General features: G+C 44.7%; 1 pseudogene; it reads right to left on the bottom strand.

Moving 5' to 3' along the window:
• Window positions 1-1,387: 1,387 nt before the first annotated feature.
• LOC135531811 (short transient receptor potential channel 5-like) overlaps window positions 1,388-5,587 on the bottom strand; it is a 28,616-nt pseudogene continuing 24,416 nt past the window's right edge.

The raw sequence follows: 5,587 nt of genomic DNA, 5'->3' as shown, positions 1-5,587 counted from the left end.
AAATAAATCCCGATTAATCGGTATCTGCTTTTTTTTTGGTCCTTCAATAATCGGTATCGGTATCAGCGTTGAAAAATCATAATCGGTCGACCTCTAGGTTTTTACAGGAATTACACTATGACCTCTAGGTTGTTACAGGAACCACACTATGACCTCTAGGTTGTTACAGGAACCACACTATGACCTCTAGGTTTTACAGGAATCACACTATGACCTCTAGGTTCTTACAGGAATCACACTATGACCTCTAGGTTCTTACAGGAATTACACTATGACCTCTAGGTTCTTACAGGAATCACACTATGACCTCTAGGTTCTTACAGGAATTACACTATGACCTCTAGGTTTGTACAGGAACCACACTATGACCTCTAGGTTGTTACAGGAATCACACTATGACCTCTAGTCTGTACATAGTCAAAACTTTCCTTAAGCTTGGGTCATCTGTTATTCCAGATTATGATTCCTCACTCAAAACTTTCTCCAGCATGGAGACAGTACCACTAACATACAGTAGTTAGTGTCTCCTACCACTAAACCAGGGTTAAACATACAGTAGTTAGTGTCTCCTACCACTAAACCAGGGTTAAATATACAGTAGTTAGTGTCTCCTACCACTAAACCAGGGTTAAACATACAGTAGTTAGTGTCTCCTACCACTAAACCAGGGTTAAACATACAGTAGTTAGTGTCTCCTACCACTAAACCAGGATTAAATATACAGTAGTTAGTGTCTCCTACCACTAAACCAGGGTTAAATATACAGTAGTTAGTGTCTCCTACCACTAAACCAGGATTAAATATACAGTAGTTACTGTCTCCTACCACTAAACCAGGGTTAAACATACAGTAGTTAGTGTCTCCTACCACTAAACCAGGGTTAAACATACAGTAGTTAGTGTCTCCTACCACTAAACCAGGGTTAAACATACAGTAGTTAGTGTCTCCTACCACTAAACCAGGGTTAAACATACAGTAGTTAGTGTCTCCTACCACTAAACCAGGGTTAAACATACAGTAGTTAGTGTCTCCTACCACTAAACCAGGGTTAAACATACAGTAGTTAGTGTCTCCTACCACTAAACCAGGATTAAATATACAGTAGTTACTGTCTCCTACCACAGGGTTAAACCAGGGTTAACCACTAGGGTTAAACATAGTAGTTAGTGTCTCCTACCACTAAACCAGGGTTAAACATACAGTAGTTAGTGTCTCCTACCTCTAAACCAGGGTTAAACATACAGTAGTTAGTGTATCCTACCACTAAACCAGGGTTAAACATACAGTAGTTCGTGTCTCCTACCACGAAACCAGGGTTAAACATACTGTAGTTAGTGTCTCCTACCACTAAACCAGGGTTAAACATACAGTAGTTAGTGTCTCCTACCTCTTTGTGTTGGTACTTGATGGCCAGTTTGAGTTTGGGCAGGTCGTGGCTGGTCTCTCTGGAGTCCAGTTCTTCACTGTCATCTCTGTGGTTCAGTATAGTCTCCAGCTCTCTGCTGCTCCTAGCCTGGTCCAACAGGTCTTTAGCAAACAGCTTACACTGCTGGGACAGCTCCTCATACTCCTGACGAAACTCATTCTCCACCTTGGACGAGGATTAAACAGGTTATTGACCTTTATAGCCGTTTATAAACAGGTTATGAACACCACGTTGCTGGGACAGCGACTCGATCTCCTGACGTAACTCATTCTCCACCTAGCACAATAAAAAAAACAGTAATACAGTGGTCGTAACTACTTATGAAGGCTCTATAACCCTGTTTTAAACTGCTGGGGAAACAGACCTTGCTGAGTTCTTTGAGTTCCCAGCCCAGTCTGAAGGCAGTGAGGATGGGGTCTTCACTAGAGAGAGAGATGAGCGAGGGAGAGGCCAGCGCCTTATAGATGTTCAGACGAGACCTGGAGTGACGTAGGCTGTCCACCTACAGGGAGGAGACAGAGAGGAGAGGATGAGCGAGGGAGAGGCCTTCTAGATGTTCAGATGAGACCTGGAGTGACCTAAGCTGTCCACCTACAGGGAGGAGACAGAGAGGAGAGGATGAGCGAGGGAGAGGCCTTCTAGATGTTCAGATGAGACCTGGAGTGACCTAGGCGGTCCACCTACAGGGAGGAGACAGAGAGGAGAGGATGAGCGAGGGAGAGGCCTTCTAGATGTTCAGACGAGACCTGGAGTGACCTAGGCTGTCCACCTACAGGGAGGAGACAGAGAGGAGAGGATGACGGTTCTGCTATGTTTGTTTGTTTAGATGTTCAGATGAGTTTGTTAGTTATAGGTACATGTATATGGAAGACCCTGAAAGGATGAAGGAAACTTCAGACTTTCTTCATGTGTTTTGCTGGATGCATTACAGGGAGGAGACAGAAAGGAGACAGATGAGCGAGGGAAGCTCACCTCAGAACTAGAAACACACTGGACACAGTCCACATCAGGGAGTAGACTGATGAGGTCTGGGGATGGCCAGATTTCCTCTGGACCAGTAGTTTAATGATCTCATAGTTGGAGGAGACAGAGAGGAGAGGATGACTGGAGTTATGTTCAGATGTAAACTCTGAGAACTGACTGTCCATCATCAGGGAGGGCACCTGGAGAGGTCATGAACAGTAAGAAACTAGTTATTAACAGTCTATAAACAGCTTATAAACCCATTATGACAGGAAGGATGTCGGTGGGAACTCCGATGTTCAGACGGACTGTGTTAGAAAGTGGCAAACATGAGTTTCGTTCTCTATTTCAGGGAGGAGTCACAATATTTACAGTGTTTCCTCTTAGATTTCAGATGACTGACCAATATCAGTGATCTGACCTGTTTCACCTACAGGGAGGAGACTATATCCCTGATCTGACCTGTTTCAGATGTTCAGAGACAATATCCCTGGATCTGACCTGTTCCACCTACAGGCAGAGACTATATCCCTGATCTGACATGTTTCAATATTCAGAGACTATATCCCTGATCTGACCTGTTTCAGCACGCAGAGACTATATCCCTGATCTGACCTGGAGGAGACAGCAGAGGACAATATCCCTGATCTGACCTGTTTTTTGTTTAGTTAGAGACTATATCCCTGATCTGACCTGTTAATACCCAGAAACTCAAATATCCCTGATCTGACCTGTTTCAGCACTGGGACAGAAAGGACATATCCCAGATCTGACCTGTTTCAATATGCAGAGACTATATCCCTGATCAGTGACCTGTTTCTGATATGCAGAGACTATATCCCTGATCTGACCTTTTCTCATAGCAGAGACAATATCCCTGATCTGACCTGTTTCAATATCAGAGACTATATCCCTGATCTGACTGTCCATCATCAGAGAGGGGACTGGATATCCCTGATCTGAACTGTTTCAATATGCAGACTATAAACCCATCTGACCTGACAGGACGGATGACTATATCCCTGATCTGACCTGTTTAGCAAAGAGACAAACATGATCTGACCTGTTTCAGTCACAGAGACTATATCCCTGATCTGACCTGTTTCATTTCACGCATACTGACCAATATCAGTGATCTGACCTGTTTCAATATGCAGAGGCAATATCCCTGATCTGACCTGTTTCAGCACGCAGAGGCAATATCCCTGATCTGACCTGTTTCAGCACGCAGAGACAATATCCCTGATCTGACCTGTTTCAATATGCAGAGACTATATCCCTGATCTGACCTGTTTCAATATGCAGAGACTATATCCCTGATCTGACCTGTTTCAATATGCAGAGGCAATATCCCTGATCTGACCTGTTTCAGCACGCAGAGACAATATCCCTGATCTGACCTGTTTCAATATGCAGAGACTATATCCCTGATCTCACCTGTTTCAATATGCAGAGACTATATCCCTGATCTGACCTGTTTCAATATGCAGAGACTATATCCCTGATCTGACCTGTTTCAATACACAGAGACAATATCGCTGATCTGACCTGTTTCAGCACGCAGAGACAATATCCCTGATCTGACCTGTTTCAATATGCAGAGACAATATCCCTGATCTCACCTGTTTCAATACGCAGAGACAATATCCCTGATCAGACCTGTTTCAGCATGCAGAGACTATATCCCTGATCTGACCTGTTTCAGCACGCAGAGACTATATCCCTGATCTGACCTGTTTCAAAACGCAGAGACAATACCCCTGATCTGACCTGTTTCAGCATGCAGAGACTATATCCCTGATCTGACCTGTTTCAATACGCAGAGACAATATCCCTGATCTGACCTGTTTCAATACGCAGAGACAATATCCCTGATCTGACCTGTTTCAATACGCAGAGACAATATCCCTGATCTGACCTGTGCACGTAGCGATCTCTTGTTTTTAGGTAGGTCATACATAATATATCTCACACACCAATTCACCCTGAATCAAACAAAATGTTTTCCATTCGTGTTTATGATTAATCTCATCCACCAATTTTCTTTTCATATTGAATCAACAGTTGTTTAAAAAAAATAATCATATCTATGTCTCCCTTCATTTGTTTTTTCCGTACAGATGTTCAATGTTGTCTCATAGATGTTGATGTGTGAAATCTTCCTCACTTCCTACCACGATGGACACCGAGTGGGCACAGGTTGAGTTTAGAGCACGCGTACCTCGATGGACACCGAGAGGGGGCAAAGGTTGAGTTTAGAGCACGCATACCTCGATGGACACCGAGAGGGGGCACAGGTTGAGTTTAGAGCACGCGTACCTCGATGGACACCGAGAGGGGGCACAGGTTGAGTTTAGAGCACGCGTACCTCGATGGACACCGAGAGGGGCACAGGTTGAGTTTAGAGCACACGTACCTCGATGGACACCGAGAGGGGCACAGGTTGAGTTTAGAGCACGCGTACCTCGATGGACACCGAGAGGGGCACAGGTTGAGTTTAGAGCACGCGTACCTCGATGGACACCGAGAGGGGCACAGGTTGAGTTTAGAGCATGCGTCCTCGATGGACACCGAGAGGGGGCACAGGTTGAGTTTAGAGCACGCGTGCCTCGATGGACACCGAGAGGGGGCACAGGTTGAGTTTAGAGCACACGTACCTCGATGGACACCGAGAGGGGTACAGGTTGAGTTTAGAGCACGTGTCCCTCAGTGGACAGTTAAGGTTGTAATGGTTGTTGAATTCCTAACCGATGGACACCGGAGCATTGGCACATGGCTGGAAATGGTTCAACTCGATGGACACCGATCCCGCCAGAGTTAAGAGCAAATCGATGGACACCGAATTACTAATCTAAAGCTAGAAATTAGTTTAAGTCAAGGTTGGGATGTTGAATTCCTAACCATACCACGCGAAACATCTATTCATGGAGAAATGGTTCAACTCTGAGATGATCCCTCAGAATAAAGTATCCATTCTAATTACTAATCTAAAGACTAGAAATATGTCAACCTGGGAGAGAGAGACAGAAACCGATGAAACATCTGATTCCATGAGAAGGATTTCTGAATGGTCCATCTAAAGGATCCATTCTCCAACAAAGGACTTGATCTTCAAGCAGAAGAGACAGAAACAGGATCAACTGACTCTCCAACAGAAGGACTGACTCTCCATCAGAAGGACTGACTCTCCAACAGAAG

This window comes from Oncorhynchus masou, unplaced genomic scaffold (genome assembly GCF_036934945.1).
Source record: "Oncorhynchus masou masou isolate Uvic2021 unplaced genomic scaffold, UVic_Omas_1.1 unplaced_scaffold_1656, whole genome shotgun sequence".
Lineage (NCBI taxonomy): Eukaryota > Metazoa > Chordata > Actinopteri > Salmoniformes > Salmonidae > Oncorhynchus > Oncorhynchus masou.
This window is presented reverse-complemented; position numbering and strand designations above follow the sequence as displayed.